The sequence below is a fragment of the Gopherus evgoodei genome, chromosome 18, assembly GCF_007399415.2.
Source record: "Gopherus evgoodei ecotype Sinaloan lineage chromosome 18, rGopEvg1_v1.p, whole genome shotgun sequence".
Lineage (NCBI taxonomy): Eukaryota > Metazoa > Chordata > Testudines > Testudinidae > Gopherus > Gopherus evgoodei.
Window position 1 is genome coordinate 2415565 of NC_044339.1, and position 24619 is coordinate 2440183.

The following is a 24619-nucleotide window of genomic DNA, read 5'->3' on the forward strand; positions in this document are numbered from 1 at the left end:
GTGAAACGGGCCTTGGAAGCATTGCGCTACTACTTGCTCGGGCGCAGATTTATCCTCGTGACCGACCATGCCCCTCTCCAATGGATGCAGCTGAACAAGGAGAAGAACACAAGGGTGACCAGGTGGTTCTTATCCCTCCAACCTTTCCAGTTCCGTGTGCAACACAGAGCAGGGAGCTGTCATGGCAATGCTGATGGCTTGTCACATGTGCACTGTCTGGCTTCCCAAGCTGCCCAACCCCTTGGTGTTGAGCAGAGGGGAGGGATATGTGACTGATCCAAACCAGTGGGGTACAGGAGTGTGGTAGAGGGCAAATATACTGGTCACTGGATGAGTAGTTTTCTGTTCCCTGAGTGACCAGAGCAGGGGCTGCACTAGAGTAATCAGGAACCTGCTAGAACCAATTAAGGCAGACAGGCTGATTAGAACACCTGCAGCAAATCAAGGCAGGCTAATCAGGGCACCTGGGTTTAAAAAGGAGCTCACTCCAGTCAGGGAAGGGGGAGCCAGAGGAGAGGAAGTGTGTGTGAGGAGCTGGGAGCAAGAGGTGAAAGGAGCTGAGAGGGAGAAGGAGAGGGAGAGGGAGAGGGAGAGCTGCTGGAGGACTAAGGAGTACAAGCATTATCAGACACCAGGAGGAAGGTCCTGTGGTGAGGATAAAGAAGGTGTTTAGAGGAGGCCATGGGGAAGTAGCCCAGGGAGTTGTAGCTGTCATGCGGCTGTTACAGGAGGCACTATAGACAGCTGCAATCCACAGGGCCCTGGGCTGGAACCCGGAGTAGAGGGCGGGCCCAGGTTCCTCCCAACTCCTGATTAGACACAGGAGAAGTTGACCCAGACTGTGGGGAAGGTCACTGAGGTGAGTAAATCTGCCAATAAGCGCAGGACCCATCAAAGTAGAGGAGGAACTTTGTCACACTAGACAAAGTCAGATTGGAAAGAAGGTGTAAATTGTTAGCAGGGAGGGGAATTAACCATTGGAACAATGACCAGGGTCGTGGTGGGTTCGCCATCACTGGCAATGGTTAACTCAAGATTAGGTGTTTCTTTCAAAGCTCTGCTCCAGGGATCACTGTGGGCAGGTCTCTGGCCAGTGCTACCCAGGAGTCAGGCTAGAAGATCACAATGGTCCCTGCTGGCCCTAGAATCTAGGACAGGTCAAAGAGGATTCACTGCAGCTCCTCTGGGGAATGCCCAGAACACATGGCGACGGTGCTGCGGCCAGCAGAGAGTCTGGGTGTGTGCTGCCAGACACCAACAGCAAAGCTGCATCAGCTTGACTGTGTTCCCTAGGGTTGTAAGTGACGGAGGGGATCTCTGTGTGTAAGTGCCACAGCCCTCTGCCCTTCTCCCCAGGATGGAGCAGCAGCAGCCCTGTGAAATCAGTGATCTGTGCTGAGAATTGTCTCATGGGGAAACTGAGCCCAGGGGGTGAGGGGGAAGGAGCTGGCCCAGTCACCCAAGCAGCTAAGGCGGAGCAGAGCAGGAGTCCAGCTATTCCTTGTTGAATCCATCACCCCCCTGTGACGAGCACAGCAGAATCACTCGCTGTCCATATTCATCATCCAGATGGATCCATTGCCAATGCACATGCTAGATTCATCACTGCACATCAACACTATTGAATTGTAGCTGCTGGCTGCCTTCGAGGGGCACGGGGTAATATTATGGGATCGCGTTTAGCTGACTGCCCTTGCTTAGGGGGACAGTTTGGTTCCATTTATATGGAGGCTAGGGGATGGATTGCCAGGTTGTAAATCAATCCAGGGCCTCTGATGAGATCGTAAACTAGCGAGAGGCTCTGTAATTACACTATCACCCATGGGACTGATTTACAGCCGGTTAATCCAGCCAGCCCCAGCAACTGTGTAATGTGCAGGGAAGGACCATTGCTCTGGCCATGGGGATGGGAAACAGCCCTCAGCAATGCCAGACAGCTCCATCAGGGGGCGAGAGGGAGCAGCCAGCCACCTCAGGGACGCAGGACTGGTGAGATCTGGGAGTCAAGCCTATTTCTGGGATTTATTTCCTGGCTTCTTGGGGCCAAACAGGGCTGGTGCAACCATTTAGGCGACAAGGGCACTAGGATCTGGGGGGAGCCATTTTCTTCGGCAGCAACCGCGGGGGCTGGATCTTCGGCCGCCTCGGTCACTGCCGGCATTTAGGCGGAGGGAGCTGGGGCAGGGGAGCGTGGGGAGGGCTGCCTGCAGCAAGTGGGGGGGGGAGGCTTTACCACCCTCCTAGTAAACAAGTTTTTCCTAATATCTAACTTAAACTTCCCCCACTGCAACTTGAGACCATTGCTCCTTGTTCTGTCATCTGCTACCACTGAGAACAGTCTAGATCCATCCTAATCTGACCGGCGCCGCAAGCCTGGGAGGCGGGAGAAGTGAAGCAGTGACGGCATGCTTGGGATGCTCGTGCTCGGAGCAGGGGTGAGCTGGGGCGCGGAGGGGTGCCTCAGGGCAGGGGGGGAGCTGCCATGGGAGGAAGGGCACTTCAGGGCAGAGGGTGGGAGCTGCTGCGGGGGGGAGCGCCTCAGGGCGGGGGCTCGGGGACTGGGAAGGGCGCAAGGTGGAAGTTTTGCCCAGGGCGCAAAACATCCTTGCACCAGCCCTGAGGCCAAACATTGCAAGCTGCCTCATGGCGGCCTCTGGCAAGCACAGCATGTGCGTATCCCCCTTGCTGGACATTAGTGACCTGATTTGCTCAAGTGAGGGCTTTTGTGGCCAGCTCAGCTTGGGGCTGGCAGAGTCTGACCCCAGGACCTCCAGTGCTCAGGGCATGCCTTATGGCTTGAGCTAAAGTCCTGCAGCTGGAAGCAGTAGCAGAGGCATCAGTCTTTGCTGGCCTGATTCCCAAAGTTGCTGAGCACTTGTAACTCCCCTCGACTCCCGGGGGGCTTAAGATCCAGCAGATGTGGAGCAATAACCAGCCAAACTGAAGATGGAGGGTGTGGCAGGATTGCTGGCAACGAGTGTGGGGCTTTCTGGGAATAACCCAGCCACACCCTCTCCTCCAAAATTCCCTGGAAAACCACTGCAACACCCCATTGCCAATTCCACCTTCCTGGGCTCTGAACCCAGCTCACGGCTGTTTTGTTCCTGACTCAGTGAACTCTTTCTCAGGTGAGTGTCTTTGCACGCACTAACGCTGGGATGGGCCCAATGCAGTGCACTAGCCTTTCAGCGGGAGGAACTGTGCTAACCACTCACATCCTGGCACTCACAGCTGGGCTAACCAGTGCTCACACTGGGGTCCCAGGGCTCTTGGTCTGTGAACACACCAGGGGAACAGAGCGGCTCCCAGCTCAGCGGAGGGAATGGTTATCCAGACATGAGCACAGGGCTCTGCTTAGCTCCGTGATGTCTGGCTCAGAATCCCACCCTGCTGCTCCCTCCCCCGGATTTTATGTCTTCTCCCAAGCTGCCAGAGCAGCCAAAGAAGGGCTGCTGTAATTCGTGTGCTCTCAACCCCCAGTCCCTCGCCTTTCCTCTGGGGTGACTTTCTCTCAAAGGGGAGGAAAAGGGGGTCAGCTCTTTGTTTGCTCTTTTATGGTGGGTGACAAAGGCTTGAAGGTTTTCTTTTCCTTTCAGCTTGTTTCCCCCCATTAGAAACCCAGGTCTCCTCTGCCCCAGGAGACTCTACAGACAGCTAGGGAACTGATGACATAATATGAGGCTGAGAGCTGCAGTGATTGAGAAGAGGCATTTCAGTTGGACTTTTTAACCCTGGGATTTTGTTCTTTGTGTTAGTGCTTGTTTAACTCCAGTGCCTAAGGGACACTTGGGAGAAAGGGCAGCTTGGTTAAAGATACAGGCTGGGATTTTCCAAAGCCTCCAAAGAGATGTGGATGCTCATTTCCCATTCATTGAGTGTCCAAATCCCCTAGGCAGCTGTGACTAATCCCATCTCAATGCCCCATCCCTTCAGTATGGGAGTGAGCACTCCCAACAGACATCTCAAACATACCCAAGGAGTCCTGGGGCACCAGACTCAATACACTGCTATTTCTAAGCAAAGCCCCCCACCTTTCAGCCCTCCCCTCCCACCGGGGCAGAGTGAGAGCAGGGTGGGTGGATCCCAATGCCAACACCTGGTTCCCCTCTCACTCCCAGCCTAGCAAGTCAGGAGCATCCATGAGTCAGACTGGTGCACAGCTGGTGCGGAGGAGAATTTGGCCCAGAGGCCATGCTGACAGTGTGAGGCAGGGGGAAGCACACCCAGGGTGTGCATCACGCTGTGTGGGAGGGAAGACGCACCCCCACGTGCCCTCTCGTGGCTGGGCGTGGCATACAGTTCCGCTCTCCCAGAGCCCCCTGCCTACATTCCTATGGTGGTGTGCCCCTTCCAGGAACTCTGCCCTCCGGCCAGCCCACCACTCGCTCCCAGCCCTTCCAGGTGCTCCAGTCCCAGATCCATACCAAGCAAAGGCAAAGTTCAGTCTTTCCTGCCCCTGTTCCTGGGGGTCACTGAGACCCACAGCCCCTCACTAGGGATCTCAGCTCACTCCACCCTCAAGTATCCAGTTTTGGGCCCCACACTACAAGAAGGATGTGGAAAAATTGGAGGGAGTCCAGCGGAGGGCAACAAAAATGATTACAGGGCTGGAGCACGACTTAACGAGGAGAGGCTGAGGGAACTGGGATTGTTTAGTCTGCAGAAGAGAAAAATGAGAAGGGATTTGATAGCTGCTTTCAGCTACCTGAAAGGGGGCTCCAAAGAGGATAGATCTAGACTGTTCTCAGTGGTAGCAGATGACAGAACAAGGAGCAATGGTCTCAAGTTGCAGTGGGGGAAGTTTAGGTTGGATATTAGGAAAAACTTTTTCACTAGGAGGGTGGTGAAGCACTGGAATGGGTTCCCTAGGGAGGTGGTGGAATCTCCTTCCTTAGAGGTTTTTAAGGTCAGGCTTGACAAAGCCCTGGCTGGGATGATTTAGTTGGTGTTGGTCCTGCTTTGAGCAGGGGGTTGGACCAGATACCTCCTGAGGTCCCTTCCAACCCTGATATTCTATGATTCACTCAGCTCCCAGTGTGTGACCATACCCGCCGTGGGCTTGCCATGGTGAGAACTGTTTGGCTCCCGCCACCTTGGTCCTTCCTCATGCTCAGCTCCAGATTGACCCCCTTCTCAGGCCTGCTGCAGGCCAAGTCACCATCTCCTGGAGCTTCATACCTAGAGTTTGCCCTGTCCTGGGCAGTCTCCTCTGCCACCCTCAGCCCCCCGGCTTCCTGTTCCAGCCCCACCCGCCTTCCCAGGGCTTCGGGCTGGGGCTCAGCCTAGTGCCTGCAAAGCTCTTCCTGGCAGAGCCTTCCAGACGTCTCCCTGGAATCTCCCCTCCCCTGCAGCACCTCTCCGCCATCCCCCAGCTTCAGTCCAGACACCCTTAGGCTTTGCCTCTGCTCAGGACAGTGCGCCTTGCTCCAAGCTCCACTGGCCCCACGTCCCAGACCTTCTCAGGACCCTGTAGGTCTGGCTCTTGGCCTCCTGGGCTGCCATCATCTCCCTCCCCCGGTCATTGTCCCCCAATTCCCTGTGCTCCTGCCTTCTGGGAGGCCCATCTACCCCCAGCAGGCTTCGATCACCAACTGTCCAGTACCCCTCCAGGTGCTGCCCAGGGGCCAAGCTGGGCTAAGATGCCTGTTAACCCCTGATTAACCAAGGTGGGGTTAATGTCTCCCCTCCCCAGTCACCACTGAGAGAACGGGAGAGTGCTAGGTATAAGGCAGGCTGATGTCATCCACAGCTCTGCTGATGAACTCAGCCCTGACCCACAGCCCCCTGCTACTCCCACCCTGGGCTCCCCCCACAGCTCAGCCAGTGTCCCTTAGTCCTGGCCCACAGCCCCCTGCACCCCCTGCCTGGGGTCCCCTTCCCCCAGCTCTGCCAGTGGGCCTCAGTCCGACGTGCAATCCCCCCAGACCAGTGCTGGGTCGCCCCTGAGCACAGATCATACCAGCTGTTCACAGAGGCTACACTGGGCCCATAGGTCTCTGTAGATGTGTAATAAGGCTCATTTACACACTGGTCCCTTGTGCAAACAGGTGAGATTCCCACTGTGATGTTCTGAAGCAGGTGTCTGTGGAGCAGGATGGCTCTGACCAGGGAGGCCATTCCACAGCCAAAACTCCTGCTGGGTCCCTTTTCTCAGCTGCAGCAAACCAGCCCCCTGGATCTGAGCACCCCTGAGCTTAGTGGCTTAGTCACATCATCCCCCCTCCCCATCTGCCCCTGGGCTGTGTGTGGTCAAATAGCGGCTCCCCCTGCCCTGGCTGCAGATCCCATGTAGGGAGGCCCAGGAGCCCCCAGATCACAGTGCTACAGCCACTGTGTGCACAGGCAGAAGTGGGGAGCAAGTGACTGGGTCAATCTCCCCCTGCCCCAAGAGGGGCAGCAGCCAGAGGCGAAGGCAGTGCTGAGGGACAGGACTTGTAAGCCCTGGCTGTTCAGGGGCTGAGAGAAGGTTGAGATTGGTTTGTGTGTCGCTCACTCCCAGCCCTAGAAAGCCACACAGTTGATCTGGGCCTGCATGCCCTGCATGCAAATGTGTGTTTCACGGGGATCATGCCGGGTGGGGCTCAGCACAGGGCCCAGGAACCCGCAGAAAGCCGTCACGCTCTGGGATCACCTGTGAAGTTGAGCGAGCGCCCAGGCACCATCCGCCGGATGTGTCCCCATGTCAGGGCCACTTCCCACATCCCCAGATGGAAGTGCTTTGCTGCGATGAACCACCCCCCCACCCCGGAATCAGAGATTGGATCCAGCCATTCCCCGTTTGTCCCTTCAGATCTCGGTGTAGCACTCCAAGACCTTCGCCCTCCAAGTCCCACTCCCACTCACTCAGCCGTGGACATTTCCATTGCTTTCTCTCATTAGGGCCTGCCCTGTCCCTGGCAGCGTGGCCTAGTGGGCAGGACAAAGGACGCTGACTAGGGGGACCTGCTCTGCCGGTGCCATCCAAGGCGAGGGGTGTAAGGCATCTTTGAACTGCCCCTGTGTCCTCCCAGTCCTGGGCTGCGCTAGGGGCTGGCCAAGCTGCCGGTGTCACTCTGACAGCCCTTGGGCCTGGCAAAGTTACTGCAGCTGCCCTGAGGCTGCCCAGTGGGCTCCTGGGCGTCCCCACAGTGCTGTGTGCCATGGCCCCATCTCTGGGGCATCCCTCCTGCCCTAATCCCACTCCACATGGCCCTCCGCCACAGCCTCGGATGGGTCACAGAGGGCAGCCACAGGTCCTGCCTGGAAGAGCCCTCCCCAGCCAGACACACCTCGCTCCGGCCCTCTGGTCTAGCATGTGGGGACCAGAGCAAAGCTGAAGAGCTTTCCTCAGGCTCTAGTCCTGTCTCTGCCACCTGCTCCCTGGTGACCGTGGGCCAGGCCTGCTCCTCTCTGCCCATTTCCCCCACTGCTGGCCTGGGTGATCTACTGACGGGGGATCTTTGGCACAGGGACTGTCTCTCGCTAGGGGCCCCAATCTCAGCAGGGGTCAGCAGGTGCATTTGGGATACCCAGAATGAGAAGGCAGACCAGTGGCCTGAATCCTCATTTATCCTGCTCCGGCAGGCCAAGGGGAAACTGAGTGGCAGTCACAGAGTCACAAGCCCTCCCAGGCCCCTGTCAGCGCAGCACAGAAGGGCTCTAAAGAAGCGAGAATCAGGCCCCCAGGGACTCTGATTCTCTCCCACCCTAGACCAAGCCCTGAGCATAGCGACCAGGCCCCCCAGGGGGCTGTGGTGCAATTCCCCTCTCTATCAGTGCAGTAATCCCAGCGTGGACGAGCTGAGACCCGGGCCCAGCCTGCCTGCATCACTCCATCGCTGAGCGGGCCCTGTGCCAATCCCTGGCACCAGTCCGGGGGCACCGGGAGTTCCAAAGGGAATGATTGCTGGTCAGACTGCGGGGCGGCTGGAAAGGCCAGGATTGGGCCAGCGCTCAGACAAGCTGGGTGTGAGGAGGGGCTCGGCTGGCAGTGCCGGGGGAGGGGAAAGTGACACACAGGCAGGAATGTCAGAGATTCCTCGGCTCCCTCCATCCCTCATCTGCCTGAGCAGCTCGCAGCCTATAATGGCTCTGCAGGTATCGGGGCAGATTAAGCCTTGGGGAGCCGGTGCTCTGCAAATGGGGGACTAATAGCAGATTAAAACAGCTGAAGTTTCCTCCTGGGTGGGGGGTGGGGCTCCTCCCTAAGCTGCACAGGCCCTGGGGGCAGTAGGGGGAGGTGGGGAGGGAATTCTGGTCACTGAAAATCCCAGAAAATCACCCAACAAGAATAACTGCCGCCCCCATGATGCTAAGGGCAGCAGCGCTGTCCTGCTGGGAACAGGCCCCACTTGGTAACCACAGGGCAGGCAGCAGGCCCGCGGTCACCGCTGGGTTTCACTGCACGGGGGCTGTCAGGCTAGGAAGCTGATACCAGCACAGCCTAATCCCTCCTTCTCCTGCTAATGAGATCTTGAATTATGAAAGGGTGACAATGTGGCCTAGTGATTAGAGCAGGGGACTGCGCATCAGGGGAGTCAAGGTCTATAGCTGATGCTGCCGCTGACTCCCTGTGTGACTCTGGGGCAGTCACTTCCCTCTGCTGCCTCCACCTCTAAAATACCGGTACTGGGGGAATGAGCTGCAGTGACACATGCAGAGCTCCTGTCACCATATGATGCCCTCCCTGCCCTCAAAATGCCATCTCACTTGCACCCGGACCACCAAAACACAAGCCTAATTTGGCACCTGACCTCAAGAGGATGGAGACCTGGGGCTGATGGTATCCCCTATCATGCACCATGGAACAACATGCCCCCTTGAGGGCTGGAACTGCAGTGCCAGTGCTGCTGGAGGGGAGTCTAGTGCAGGAGCTGTGGGTGCGAAGCAAACTATGGGAGCGCTGCTAATAACAGAACATTGACTCCTACAAGAGGCAGCATTGCATGCAGGGTGCATGGCCTGCACTCCACGAATGGGAGAGATGGGGTCGGTGTGCGACAGAGACATTATTAAATACACACACGGTGATGGCAAAGATTCCTGGGCACTGTTCGCAAAAGGAGAGATGCCGCCCCAATGCCCTGGCAGAATTCAAACCTGGGTGTGACATTCTGTACCTCGTGGGAACACGCTACACCCCCAAGTTCATCTTTATAATATCATTGTGTGGTGTCCAATGCAAAGTTTGTCATGTCGGTGTCTTCAGAAGGCTCATGATGCACTCAGCATGGTTGTTATAGTGATGTTGTAGGTTATAATTTCATGTATGTAGTTATAAGGCTGAACATGTGTCCTCATGGCTTAAACCAAGCCCAGGAAAAACTCCCCAAGAGCAGAGAGGCAGTTCACACCTCATCAGGGCATGTATGGGACAAACCCAGCCCAGCCTCACAGGAACAAAGGACATTGGCCAGGCAGCAACAAAGGATCTTTTAAAAGCAGCAAAGAATCCTGTGGCACCTTATAGACTAACAGATGTTTTGGAGCATGAGCTTTCGTGGGTGAATACCCACTTCGTCGGATGCATGTAGTGGAAATTTCCAGGGGCAGGTATATATATGCAAGCCAGAAGCAGGCTAGAGATAACGAGGTTAGTTCAATCAGGGAGGATGAGGCCCTCTTCTAGCAGTTGAAGTGTGAAAACCAAGGGAGGAGAAACTGCTTTTGTAGTTGGCAAGCCCATTCATAGTCTTTGTTCAATCCTGAGCGGATGGTGTCAAATTTGCAGATGAACTGAAGCTCAGCAGTTTCTCTTTGAAGTCTGGTCCTGAAGTTTTTTGGCTGCAGAATGGCCACCTTTACATCTGCTATTGTGTGTCCAGGGAGACTGAAGTGTTCTCTTACAGGTTTTTGTATATTGCCATTCCTAATATCTGATTTGCATCCATTTATCCTTTTCCGTAGGGACTCTCCAGTTTGGCCAATGTACATAGCAGGGGGCATTGCTGGCATGAACATGAACATGCAGAGTCTGTGCAGGAACAGCCCATGAGTGGGGGTTCCCAAGGCAGAGCAGGGTCAGGCTGGCTCCCAGAGTCAAGGATTGGGGTGACCTAGCAGATCACCGGCCCGGATAACACCAGGGGAACATCACACTGGATCATTACAACCCATTTCTGACCTAACACTCTCCCTGCCATTGAAGGGTCGAGGTTCTTCCTCACTTCCTGCCCTGAAGTGCTGTGCAGAGTCGCAGTTCACTAGTCCCCCCAGAGGGGCTGCCTGGCTCTGCTGGCTGATTTGTAGGCCTGGTCTACACTAGGGGGTGGGGTCGATGAGAGATACACAACTTCAGCTACGGGAGTACCATAGCTGGAGGGAGCGAGGGATAGCTCAGTAGTTTGAGCATTGGCCTGCTAAACCCAGGGTTGTGAGTTCAGTCCTTGAGAGGGCCATTTGGGGATTTAATTGGGAATTGGGGTTAGACTAGATGATCTTCTGAGGTCCCTTCCAAGCCTAATAATCTATGATTCTATGAAGTCAGAGTATCTTATTTCAACGTACCTCTCGTCCTCACGGTGCAGGATCGACATCCGCGGCAACCTCTGTTGACTCCACTACCGCCACTCGCCCTAGTGGAGTTCTGGAGTCGACCAGCATGCGTTCGGGGATCGATATATCGCATCTAGATGAGATGCGATATATCGATCGCCGATAAACCAATCGCTATCCGGCAGGTAGTGTAGACATACCTCAAGGCTGCACAGAGCTTGGTACAAGCAGCACGGTTCAGAAAACCCTTAGGCACCTGCCCATCAAATAGAAGATCCTCTGCACCCTCCTCGAATGGGGAAGGCAGCACTGAGCAAACAGCCACGTCGGCTACCTGCCTGAGTGCCTCTTTGCACCAGGCTGATACCAGCATGGACAGCGCTGGTGAGATTACACCAAACCCACAGCAGTGTCAGTGAGGGGAGCCAGGCCCAGATCCTAGCCCCCATCGCAGGCCTCTGTCCACTCCCTGTAGCATGTGCAGTTCATTTGATGGGTCTGCCTAAGGCAGCAGGGCCCAAATCCCTAAAGATATTTAGGCTCTTAACTCCCATTTACGTCAGTGAGAGTTAGGTGCTTAGGTACCTTTGGGTAATCTAGGCCCAGGGTAAGAGGAACGGAGGGCAAAATCTAATCAAGCAACTTTCTACCTGTCCTGGCATGGAGATGAGTGACCCTTCCTGTTATGGCTTTGGGAGGGGCTTGCAGAGCAGGCACCACTGGGGAAGCTAGACAGAAGGTGGCGACAGAATAATAAAAGAGAAAGGAAAGACAAGGGCAGGGAGATCAAAGTGTCTGGGGCACACTCGTTCCCGTGCCTCTGGTGGTGCTCACACCTAGAAGGGTCAAAGGACGCAGCAGCCCTTGGAATTGTTTTACTGATACATGGCCCAGAATGTGCCATTCCCAGATTAAGCATATTCATGTGCTTCTGCTCTTGGCACAAATAATGGGACCTAGAGCCTCAGCACACACAGGGAGGAAGCCCCAGACTGCCTGCTCCTGATGCACGGACAAAGCTGTACCCATGGACCCTGGGCTGGTGACAGTTCTGCACCATTGTGGCTAGTGACGCAAATTGTCGGCTGCTAAGAATTTCAGCCTTGGAGCCACATACAGTCTCACCCCACCCCAGAGCAGAGCTCTGTGCAGCTCCCCAACTTGTCTCTCTCAGTAACAGAAGCATGTCCAATAAAAGATATGACCTCCTCCACCTTGTCTCGCTCATATCCTGGGACCGACATGGCTGCACCACCACAGCCATTCTCCCCGTCAGATGGAGGAATAACGAAAAGCCCTGCAGGTGTTAATGTCTGCCAAAGTCAGTGTCTTCCAGTGGAAACACTGAGAGCCCCTTATTTCCAGAAGTGATGGTAGGTGAGGCCAGAGAGCTCAGGAGAGACACCAGAGAGACCAGCACTGCACCTGTGTACCATGGAGAGCACACGTATATACCCCTGAGAGCACCAGGGGCTGCACCCACACTCACCCCATGGTGTGCTGCTGTGGAACACAGCAGCACACCATGGCCTGGATCTCACCATAGAAGACCCCCAAAGGCTTCACTGATATACCACAAAAAGCCTTGTGTTTGTGTCTGTGCATTGACAGCACCACAGACAGTGCTGCAGGGCATCATGCACCCCGGAGAGCACTAGGAGTACTGATGTCCCACGGACGGTGCCACAGAGAAGGCTGCATTTGCAGCGAGGAGTCATGGCCTGACATGTAACTAAGGCCCACGGTGCAGCCTGTATCTATGTACCACGGACAGCACTGCAGGGCACCACTGACCAGACCCGTGTACCATGGACAGCACCCTGGAGACTGCTGGCCAGCCATGTACCATGGAGAGCCCAAGAGGGGACTTTGGGGTGCCTGGGCACCAAGGAGAGCATGGCAGGCTCCTCCAGGCCATTCCCAGGGGCTACTGGCTGCGCCCTGGGCACTCACTCTCTTTCCATCACACTTTTTCTTCTCCAATAGGCCATGCTCATAAGGGGGAGGGACAACATGCTAGGAGATGGGGGAGGGGCTGGATTTTGGCAAAGGGGGCGAGATTCCTGGAGGGATATTTTGCATTTTCCCATTCCCCAACACGAGTTGGATGGGGGTCATTCCCCGATGGGTCTGTTTTAGGGGCAGAGGGAGGACGGAGAGCCATGAGGCAGGCAGGAGAAGATGGATGGGTTTGTGGTACATGCAACACAGGGCTTTGGTTTCTTAGCCCCAGCCATACAAAGAAAGAAGCAGGAATTGATTGTATGTATTAGCATCCCCCTGACATGCCGAGATCTCGCATATATTTGCTTCTCATCAGCGAGAGTAATCCTCCCACTCTCCTCAAACAAGAAGAATGTCCCTACTACAAAGCTCCTGTCCCTCAGCACAGGTGGTTTGCAGTGAAGTAAACAGAGACACAGGCTTCAGTTAAGCTCATTTGACTGACTCTAGATCCTGTCCTTTCTGCAGACTCCCTTCGCAATGCCCAGCGTCCTCCTGACCCAGTTCCAAAGGCTGAGTGCAGTTTGGTACCAGGCAGACATCTCAAGCAGGGAACTGTTCCTCTCAAGCAAGCCAGAGTCTGAGCTCTATGCACTGGGGGATCTGGAGTAACCTCACTGAGGTCGCTGGATGCTCAGCACTGTGGGACATAGGACCACTTACTTAGGTGCCTCAATCAGGATAGAGGAGCCTGACTTCAGGCACCCAGTTTTAGAAATCTTGGCTCCAGTGATTTCTTAGCTGCCCTGGGGTACTGAGGGCTCTGCCTGCCCAGGTCTCAGGAGCAGCGCTGAAATCCTGCATTTCCCCTCTCTCAGGTACTCCCATGGCCACCATCACCGCTGTGTCGGAGCATGTCACAATCCTTAAAGCATTAATCCTCCAACACCCCTGTGAGCTAAGCCTATTAGCCCCATTGCACAGATGGGAAACTGAGGCATGGAGCTGCAATGAGTTGCCCAAGGGCACACAGGGAGTCTGGGGCAGAGCTCACCTCTTCCTATCAGCTCAGGCTAGTGCGTCAGCCACTGGGCCAGCCTTCCTCCAGCCTTTGGATTTGTTAGAAAAAGGCCCTGCCCAACAGCTCTTAGAGCTAGAACATCAGCTAGAGCACTTTCACAGCCACTCATTGGAACTGCAGAGACCAGATTCAGCCACACCCCATGGCAAAACCACACCGATCAACTGTGCCAAAAAGGACAGCCCTTTCTCCCACTGCAGCCTCCCCCGGCTCTCAGCAGGGAAGGAGAAGCCCTGCAGCAGGCACAAAGGGCCGAAGATTCCAGTGGGTTTGCACCCAGGATTCAGAGGAAGAGGCTCTCATGCATGGGATGCCATGCCAGCAGCCCTTCCTCTCCCAAGGGAACCCCTCCACGGGTTACAAAATGGCAGTGGGGAACCAGCTCACTCTTGACCTGAGATCCTAAGCCACCCAGAGACCTCCAGGCTGCCAATACAGGTCACAGTGCACTGAGGTCCTGGGATGGCCAGATGCATTCTACTCTGACTGGATTTTGGCTGCAGCCCTGTGTCGCACCATCAGCTGTCTAGTCTCAAGCTCCACAGATAATGGTAGCAGGGTCTCACTCTGGAGAATAGGCCTCAGTCTTGTTGCTGGATCCTGCTGGAAAGCACCACTCTGGCCTCTGCTGCAACCTGGTCATCTAACAAGGCCCCAAAGCTGTAGGCTGGAGGGACAAAGAGCTGCCTCTGCCTCAAAGGGCTGACATGGTACCATTAGCAGAGTCTGGGGCTCCAGCCGTTTCACTTAGTAAAGAGAAGAGGAAGGCCCGACTCGATCTCCGTCTACAAGTATTTACACGGGGAGCAGAACAGGCTCTTCCATCTAGCAGAGGAAGGTCCAACACAAGCCAATAGCTGGAAGTTGAAGCTGGACGAATTGTCAGACTGACAACAAGGCGCACATTTTAACAGGGAGGGTACATTGTTCTCATCCAGTGGTTACTGGAACAACTTACCAGGGCCATGCTAGATTCTCCATCACTGTCAATTTTTAACTCCACATTGGGTGTTTTCTCAAGCTCTGCTCTAGGGATTACTGTAGGGAAGCTCTCTAGCCTCGGCTATGAAGGAGATCAGATAAGATGATTACAGCAGTTACTTTTGGCCTTGGAATCTCTGAATAACCAGTCACAAGAGCTGATACTTCTACAGCAACCTTCACCCTGAAGGGTCCCAGGGTGTTTGATAACCTGTGAATCTGAATCTTGGCAAGTCAAGTGCAAAATCTGACTCTCTGGTCTTCCAGAGCTTTCCACCCGTTGCACTGGCATGATGACAATGCAAGCTGCATCAGTGCAGGGCAATGGAGAACCTGGCCCAGTGCACACACTCATTGCTGAAGTGGAAAGTACCAGCGGTTAAAAGCACGCAGTAACACGACCCAAGCTGAGGACAGGAAGTGAAGAATACTGTGTCCAATTGACGTGGCAGGCAGAACCTAAGTTCCGGGTAGAATGTACCTGTCTAAGATACCACAAAGTCTTACAAGAGGTACCAGGGGATGTGCAAATGTAACCCACACACCTTCTGGGTGTGGTGTTCTGACCCATCTAGTGGCACTTAGAAAAAGAGAGACATTATGAGTCTGCTCCACAGCCTTAGTTACCAAGCAGTTGGCTTTTAGCTCACACAGTAGAGGCTCATGCACTAACCTCTGAAGGTCCCAGTTTTGACCCGGACAAGCGGGGTCTGTCCGCGTTACACAAAGACACAAGTGGGCAGGCCATGATTTTATATCTCAGCTCTCTCAATAGCCCGTGGGGCATTTCTGTCTCAGAAGTACAAGCACTCAGCAATGAATCCCTAACACCAGCTCCTACAACATTTAGGTTTCCCTTAGAGATTTTGATCAGGCCTGACGCTATCTGGTTTATGAGGGCTAGTCTACACTGACAACGTTAAAGCGCTTTAATGTGGTTTGTGTGGTTGTGGCAGAGTGCGGGGAGAGAGCTCTAAAAACCCACCTCTACGAGGTGTGCAGCTGCCGGCTCTCAGCTTTGGTGCACTGTCTACACTGCTGCTTTGCAGCTGAAACTTGCAGCACTCAGGGGTGTGTTTTTTCACACCCCTGAGCGAAAAAGTTGCAGCGCTGTAACGTGCCAGTGTAGACAAGCCCTCAGGCCCAGCGATATCACACCCCAAAGGTAGCATGGCTGCTGGCCATAGAAGAGCACTGCACATTACACAGAGAGTGCAATTCACATGAAAGGAATGCCGGTCTCTGGTCATTCAGTAATTGTCTCAGAATTGTCACTGCAGTTGAGGATTAGCTCTGTAAGGCTGAGGATTGGCTCTATTAATTACAAGAGCTGCCTAGTCTGTATTGAGTGGCTGGGTGAGTCCATGCAGGTAAAAGAAGAACTGATCCAAGTCTTCTAGGAACTGGTGGGCTAATTAAGCTTTTCTCTTTTTATCCAGGCTCCAGGTAATTTAGAGGTGAATCAACAACCCCTCCAATTTACTAGTTAACTGCACAGAGTCATTGCAGTCCACATGGAGCGTCTAAAGAGCTAGGTAATGAGTCCTGTCTATAGGAATTTAAACCATAATGTAGAATTCTGGAGCCAGGATAGAATTCTCTAGCATGGCCCAAAAAATGATGGAAAAAGCTGATCTTCAGCTGATCTGACCCACAGATTTTTAACAGACAATGATCACGTTTTCTATACCATGCTAGAGAATTCTATTCCTGCTCTAGAATTCTATAGAATGGCTATAGGCAGGATCTCATTTTCTATTAAATCCTGTAGGTTTCCTAGAACAATTTCTATCAATCTCATTAGATGTCTATAGACCTATTGCTTTAAACATGCTATAGAACTTTTCCACATGAGTTTGAGCTGATTCATTCAGTCACGGAGCAGGAACACTAACTCATGTCAATCAATTTTTTTTTTCTTCTGAGCTGCAGAATCTTTTTTCTGGAAGAAGAGAGGTTCCCAATCCTAATTTCCAAACTTGAGACCTGGGGGAAACCAGTGGGCCCTGGGCTGGGATTCAAGAGGCCTGGTTTATATTCCTGGCTCTGCCACTGGCCCGCTGGATGACCTTGGGTCAGTCACAGCACTGCTCTGTGCCTTGGTTTCCCCACCTGTAAAGTGGAGATAATGATACTGACCTGCTCTGAGCTTTGGGGCAGAAAAGTGCTAGATAAGCGCTAGGTATTATCACTACTTGCGTGCTGCAGGTTTGTATTCATTAGCAGGCACAAACGCCAGCTTTCCAAGACTCCAGCTATTGAATTTCGCTCCTGCATTTTATCAAAGCCTTCTCAATAAAGTTCTCTCTCTTTCATTGCCGCTTCTCAGAGAAGAAACTTTAGAAGCAACAGAAAAAGATTCAGATCACAGGTAAAGTCTCATTAGTGCTTCAGCAATTGTCAAGACCCTAAAGGAACAATGGCAAAGATCAGGCACATGGATGGTCCCACGCCTTCTCACTCTTTCCAGGTACATCCTGACAGCATAATTCCAGGCCATAGACTTACACCCAGATATATTAAAAAAGCTGGATAGTATGATCAGCCTATTCCAGTATTTGCTGCATGGGCCCAGTGCTGAATGTCCTTTCATCTCCAAAATCAATGGGAGCTAAGGGTGCAGAGCACCTCACAGGCTTGGGCCCCCAGTCCGCCTTTTGAGCGCTACTCAAATGTACCATGAGAAAAAGAATTTTGTGGCAATCTTTTGACGCTGCTTCCTTCCTTTGCCAGGGCCCCCAGCAGAACCAAACCCAGCAGCCCCTTCCTCCAGGTCTTTTCCTGCTCTACATTTTTATACTCAAACCATAAGCTTTTCGTTAGCGTTGTTTAGTTTCTAGGAAAGCAACCTGAGAAACCTTTCCTGGGTTGCTGTTAGCTGCCGAAGATCCTCCCCTCACTGTGGTCTAGAGCTCCGGCATTAGCTGAGGGACCAGTTCTACCACTGATGGGTTGTACAGCCATGGGCATGTTCCTTCCCCCTCTCTCTCGCTCTCAGTTTCTCCATCTGTAAAATGGGGCTAATGATATTGATGAACTTGGAGCTCTGTGAATGAAAAGCATTAGCTTTACAAGTTAGCTCTTATCCCTCTCCATAGTACTTACAGGGCACTACCACCTGAGTATCTGAGCACTTTCCCTAGCCCAGCTCCACAGAGCCATTATCTCCACTTTACAGCTGCTGAACTGAAGCACCCAGATGCTATGGGCCAGATCCTGGGGAGGCACCCAGATCTTATTGAAATCAGCTGGGTCTAGCTGGCTTGCCCCTGCTCACACAAGGAGTCTACAGAAGAACAAGGACCTGAACGCAGTTCTCCTAAGTCCTGTGCTGCTGTCCAAACCACTTGGCCATCCTTCCTTCCTGTGCAATAAGGCCAAGTCTACACCTACAAATTACACTGACCTAGCTACATTACTCCAGGCTACGACAAAAGTCATGTGCTGACTTAACCGCTGGTGTAGATGTATTTAGACCAATGGAAAAATTCTTCCATCAACCTAGTGACTGCCTCTCAGGGAGGTGGATTAACTACATTGGTGAAACCACCCTTCTGGATGGAGAAAGTGTCTATGCTACAATGGCACAGCTGCAGTGCCGAAGAGTCACTAGCAACCAGCTGAGGTTGTGTAAGAGAAACACTCGCTTGCCTTGCCTTGCCATGTCACTCATCTCTCCCACTCTCACCGACTCCACGGAGAAACCAGCTTCAACCTTGCAGACAGACCCACAGCATCTCCAAAGCTCACAGCGTGAGGCCGAACCATGGCTCTGGCCCTGTATTTTCCCCTGGAGCATGTCGCCTATCCCAGGGCATGATATTCATTTTCTTGAGGATGGAGCTACCTGCTCCAACGTCCGTATTCCACACCATCCTCCATTCCAAGCAGGCCTGTGGGCTCAGCCCGGTCAGCTTATCCCCCACTCAAGATTCTTTATTGTAAAAAGCTGCTGACACACACAGTCCAGCTTCTTAACCTGCCAGCCAAGCAGGTGAGACTCTCCAGTGGACTTGTCTTACACAAAGCCTGAAGGTCAACCATTTGAGCATTGCCTGGCCAGCGGGGACGTGAGCTCTCAGCTGGGAATGCCCTGCCCTGCCCTAGCTCGCAGACTGGGGCCCTGCCTGCATTCCCATCCCAGGCTGTCTGTCTGGTGCTCAGAGCCTTAACCAGAAAGAATTTTGCAAATCACCTCCTCGAAATCAGCTTTCAGATCTCAGTGGAAAAACCAGGAGAAGGGCTCTGGACTTGGCCTCTGTTCAGCCCAAAGAGGATCCAAAGACCTTGTTTATCCAAACCAGATCTTGGATCCTTCAGTCAACATCCGTCTCCGGGCGTAAGCATAACAGAGGTTCATTCAGTGCCTCTGCCTCCTCCAACCTCAAGGGCCTGATCCTCCAGCCTGTGCTCCAGAACAGATTCTATTGATGTCGAAGTCTGTATGAGTTTTGCCATCAACCCCAATGAGTGCAAGTTTGATCCCTCAATCCTTTCCCAGGCAAAGCTCTCACGGACTTCAGTGAGGTTCCAGACAGGAGGATTTGGCCTGAGGTTTCCACGCTGTGCAGAACCGAGTGGAGATTACGAGAGCCCTAGGGATCTACTCTCTTGAACACAAGTAAAGCCATGCACAACAGGAAATATGTCCTCAAAGCGGGGTGCTCGAGCTGTTACTTCCAGCCATCCAGCAAGCTGCAGGCACATCCCATCCTGCTCTTTGTTGCTGCTCAGCATTATGTCTAAGAGTTGTGTTCTGGCTTTTGCTGGGCCAGCATTCCTCCAGTCCCAGGAAGCAAGAAACTGATACAGAATGAAACAGCAACAGAGCAGTCCGTGTTCTATGGGCCCAGACATGAATTAATTCAGCCTCGCAGCCCCTGCTGCCATATGGGTGAGTGTCACTAACTTCACTTCATGGATGCTGAAGCTGGGGCCCAGTAAGGTGAAGGGAATCCCAGATCCCACAGCACTGGATACCCAGGCTTGTGCTCAGTAGTGACATTCCAAGCCCAAGTGTGAATGGAGATACCCAGAGCAAGGAGTGGCAGAAAATGGGTATTGTAAGGAAACCAGCCACTTAGTTTTCTCTTTCCTCTCGTGTTTTGCTCTAAGTAGATCCACGCATAGAAGGATGGGCCCTAACCCAGGCTATGCCCTAGAGCTGGCCTGGAGCATCCTGCTGATACCATCATCAGGTAAGGCAGGTGGAGAATGCTACAGGCCAAGGAAGGAATCCGTCACCTGTGATCCACAGAGAAGTTCATCCAGCAAACAGCTGTAACAGATCCGCAGTGTCCTAGGGCAGGGGGAGGGGCAGAACCCTTGAGATGTCTAAGGTCAGCTATGAACACACCAGCTGATTGCCCCTGGGTCTGTGCCATAAAAACATCTCAGACAATCCCGCTAGGACAGGCTGCCACAAAGCAAACCCATCAAGCAGCCCAGTGGGCTAGTGGCAGGCAGACCAGGGAGCAAAGAGCCATGTGGAGAAGGGTCATTCAAGGAATGAGCTGTGTAATCTATCAGCACTTTGCTGGGAATGCCCAATAACCACAGCTCGATGCCTGTTCTTGGCACACAAGGGGCACCACAGGCAGACCTGTCCCCTGTGTACAGCAAAGCAGATCTGTGCTCCTCAAGCCATGGGGATCCACACCAGGGTTTCACCAGCTGAGTACCTGGGACAGATGCTGGGCCAAGGCAAGTGAATGGGAGAATCCAGGGTTGGGTTATCTCCACCAAGAGCACATGGAGACGCAACAAACGACTATCAACCCCAGAGCCACAAAAATTCCCTCTGCCATTGGTTCCGAGCCTGCACCAGCAGCATTGGGGGATCAAAGTGAAATGTTCCACAGGGCTCTCAGCGGAGCCATCAGACAGTCACAGCCAGCCTTTCCCTCACCGGCAACCGCCACGGAGCCGGGGTTGTCCCCATGGCATGGTCCTTGCAGACGCGAGCTAATCAGTGTGCCATATGGGGAAGGGAGGGCAGCAGAGAAAGGGCACCAAGAGACAGGATTAAACATTAACCCTTTGCAGACAGAGACAGGCGTCAGGGATCAGCCAGCACACAGTCCAGAGAAATGAGTGGGAGCGAATGCCCCTCCAGGAGGCATGCCCCTGTCCTAGGTCACTGCTTTAAGGTGCCACAAACATTCCCACTATAATTATGTTCAGCCTTTAGTTACAGGCCAGTCTTAATTAGGTGACAGACACCTCACAGGTCCCTTTGGTGGCTACTTACAGTAGCTAGTAATAGCCATCCTTTTAATTTATCTGGTGCATTTCATTTAAACATCTCAAGGTGCCTTACAAAGCTGGGTGAGAATGATCACCCCCATTTAACAAGCAGATAAGCTGAGGCACAGAGCAAGGCAGCGACTCAGCGACAAGAACCACGAGTCCTGACTCCCAGCCGCCTTCTCTAACCACTGGACATTGCTCCCTTCCACACCCTGGGCCCAGACGACTCCGGGTCACACGCTCCGGAGCCACACACCCAGCCTGCTGTTCTTGGAAGGCCAGCGGGAGGTGCGAAGCCCGCTGCCCGGGCCAAGGCCCCGCGGTACATACCTGCCGCCTGCGTGTGTGCAGGGCATGTGCCAAGCAGCTCGGCGTGCTGCTCCCACCAGCCATGACAGGCTGGCCTCCGAAGGGTTAAGCTGAAGGTGCTTGTGTGTGGAGTGGGCTCTGGCTGGGCTCCCCTAGGCCAGGGGCCTGAAGCCAGCAGAGCTCAGCCTGAGCCAGCGTGCCCAGGCCCTGCAGCTGCTCCCTGGCTCCCACGCCTCGTCGCCTACCAGTGGGCGCCTGGCGGTGCCCTGCTCTCCTGCTGCCTCTCCCCGTCAGACAGCCGAGCAGGGGAGAAAAATGCCATAATTCATCAGCATTCCAATGTGGCTCACGTGCTTGGCGCCGCCAATGGCAGCTCCAGCCGGGCTGGCCTGGCCCTGCCTCCTCCCGCTCCTGGGAAACAGCCTTGGCAGGTCAGTGAGCTGCAGGCCTCAGCCACTCTCCATAGCAACAGGGGCAGGGGAAGGGGGGCAGTGTGGGGAAGAGCAGAACTCCTTCCCCATGGAGCTGCCATGGCCCCAGCACAGCGCCTGGGGTGGGCGTTTGTGGCTGGGGGCCGTGGTACCACCCAGAGCCCCAACTGCCCTGGGGCCCTGACCCCCTTGTGCCACACAGCCCAGCCCCTGGAGTGCCGAGCCCCGCTGACATGACGGGGGCAGAGGGAGTACCGCCACCAGGCGCTGGCGATGGGCAGACGCCAGCCCCACCGGGCAGATGCTGGTGGTGTGGAGCAGACGCTAACCCCACTGGATGGATACTGGCCCCACTGGCCAGATGCTGATGGTATGGGGCAGATGCTGGCCTCACTGAGCACATACTGATGGTATGGGGCAGATGCCAACCCCAATAGACAGATACCAGCCCCACTAGCAGTGAGCTGGCGTCACTCCTCCTTTTGGTGCTCTGGGCTCTGCCACCCTTCACTGTTAGGCCAGCGGGCGCTGGGCCCGTGTTTGGTGACCACTGCAGAGTGTGTCATGGAATGGGTGTAGAAGGATTGTTTACGGAGGCTGCTGGACACAGCTAGATGCTGTGGTGCCCTCTGGCTTGCCAGTTCATGCCGTCTGGGCTGCCTCGTGTTGCCATGCATGGGCTCTAGTTATCCGTCGCCCTGCATCTGGTGCAGACATTGGCACCAGTGCAGCGAGGGTATCAAATACTCCTGCCCTGAGGTGGGGGTTAAAGTCACTTTGCACAAGTGTAAATGGTAGCAGGGTGCGATGTGGCGTCCACCCCACAGGACTGGAGGGGGTTCAGGTGGCCAGGCAGGACTATTAACTCCACAGGCTGCACTTGGAGGAAGAGCCAGCGATCACAAGCAGGTTCAGCTGGGCAGGAACAGGCAGGGCCTCTAAAGCCAGGAAGCTAGCATCCGATGGGGAGGTGGGGGAGCAGCTACTGGGAAAAGGCAGGAAGTCACTCCTGAGAGGAGGGAACCTGGACGGGCAAACCCAGGGGGAGGAGGGCAGAAGGTTGAGCTGCAAAGTAGGAAGGAGTCCAGAGGAAGAGCAACATGGCCTGGGAGTGAGCAGGCCACTGTTGCTAGAGGTAGGGTCCCTGAGCTGGAACCCAGGGTAGGGGGCGGGTGGGCCCAGGTTCCCCTGCCAGCCACTGGAGGAGTGGCATGGTCAGAGCTGTGAAGGGAAGACTGCCATTTTGTCCAGTGAGACTTTGCTACCCCTGGAAGGGGACAGTGTGTGGTGACCCGGCTGGAGAGCCAAGTCACAAAGAGGAGGCTACAGATTCTAGAACAAGAGGGGCTGCAGGGTGAGATAGGATGGGGAGACACCACCAGAAGAGGGTGCAGTGCCTGGCAGAGCTAATTCCCAGGGTAGCCAGGAGGAGGCACCACTAGCAGTGACTGGATTCTGTGACACAGGGTGATGGTGAATCAGACCCAGCACCTTCCTAGGCCCTGCTGCTGAGTACACTGCAGCCACTAAGGGGTGGAAGTAGCTTCCACTGGAGCATTGCCTCGTCCTACCCACTCACAGGTTGTCCACGTTGACATTTTAACCGGGCAGTGTCCTGGGCACACTGGCAGGGGAAGCTCTAGAAATACCATTGCACACTCAGGGACTGGTGTCCGTGTGCATGTGAAACTGCATGGGAAGAGTGGGAGGTAAGGGAGTGAGACGCCTGCCTTCTCCCATCCTGCTGCTCAATGGAAGACGCAAGCCGGCTTCTGTATGGCAAGTAAACATGGGACCCAAGAAGTCATCTGCACCCTCCTGTGCCACAGGCTGGCCCTAGGCTCTTGGGGCCTGGGCAAGGAGGTTGCAGCCCAGCAGGGGGACATTTTGCTCTGTTCTATTTATTTTGTTGCTCCTGTTAAACAAGCAAGGCCGCACAATGTGTCTGCGAGGAATGGGCTGTGTTAGAGCAGGACCTGCTGCCGGGTGTCCTTGCTAGACACTCAGCAGGGCAGGTTAGCTCGTTAGCTCCCAAAGTGACATTTCCCTCTACCGGGATCAGAAATAATTCCCAGGCACAAAGGAGTCCGTTTCTGTCACCTCCATCACTGCAGGAGAATGAAGGAGACAGGACAGAATCCCGACGTTCTGGGTTGCTTCAGAACATACACTAATTGACTCCTTATTAGGCAGATGAGCTGGTCTTGGCCATGCCTTTCCATCCAGGGGAATCCACCTACGTGCTCTCCAAGCCCAGAAAATGAAGGAAACGCTCATGGGCTACCTGTGCAACAAATGTGGCTCAATGGAAGCAAAGCAGTTCCTACTCTGGTGCCTTGCTTTTGAAGGGGTGGGCGGTTGGCCCCCAGCATTCAGGGAGCTGAGCCAGGCTGGGGATGGGGAAGGAGAACCACATTAGGATGGAGCCACTCTGTTGATTGTGTCTAATTGCTCTGGGGTAGGTAAACCTATTAATCTGGGGTGGCCCAAGGAAGCATCTGCTGCCTTAGGACCAGCCAGAAAGTCTGGCATTGAAACTCACACTGCTGCTACTCTGGGCTTTGGGGTAGAAGAAGAATCTGTCTGCAGCAGGGGTGGGCAAACTATGGCCCACAGGCTGGATCCGGACCATTAGGGCTTTGGATCCAGGCGGCGGGATTGCCACTCCCTTGGCGCTGTGGGCCTAAGGAAGGCTTCCTGCCTGCCCTGGTCCCACACCGCTCCCAGAAGCGTCTGCACCACATCCCTGTGGCCCCTAGGGGAGGGGAGGTGTAGATGGGTTCCGCCGGGGCTCGACCCTCCCTGAGCCTCCCAGTCACAAGTGGCGGCGGGCACGTCTGCTCCTGCCGGCGGCCGAGCCGCAACTGAAGGCTGGGGCCCGGCTTTTATTCTTCCGGGTCGTCGCCTGACCCTTTGAGGGGCGGGACTTCCGCCCAGCGGCCCTGCCCCCGTGGATGACTGATGGGGCTCGACCCTCCCTGAGGGGGAGGGGAGCCACACCGCCTCACTACACCCCCCCCCCCAAGTCCGGCCCCCGCCTGTCAGGGCTGGGCTGTCCCATCTCCTCGATGTGGGACAGAAAATCCGCGTTGGCATGGTCCTTGCCTGCCCTATGCTGGATGGTGAACGCATAGGGCTGCAAGGCCAAATA

General features: G+C 54.5%; 1 protein-coding gene across 2 annotated transcripts in view; it reads right to left on the reverse strand.

Annotated features, from left to right (window-relative positions):
* Positions 1 to 21076, reverse strand: part of PHC2 (polyhomeotic homolog 2) — a 154182-nt gene extending 133106 nt beyond the window's left edge. The window contains exon 1 of one of the 2 annotated variants that reach the window (XM_030537305.1): positions 21059 to 21076. The gene's annotated coding sequence lies outside the window, so the exon portion shown is untranslated. The remainder of the gene's footprint in view (positions 1 to 21058) is intronic. The other variant, XM_030537306.1, reaches the window with a different exon arrangement.
* Between the last annotated feature and the right edge of the window lie 3543 nt (positions 21077 to 24619).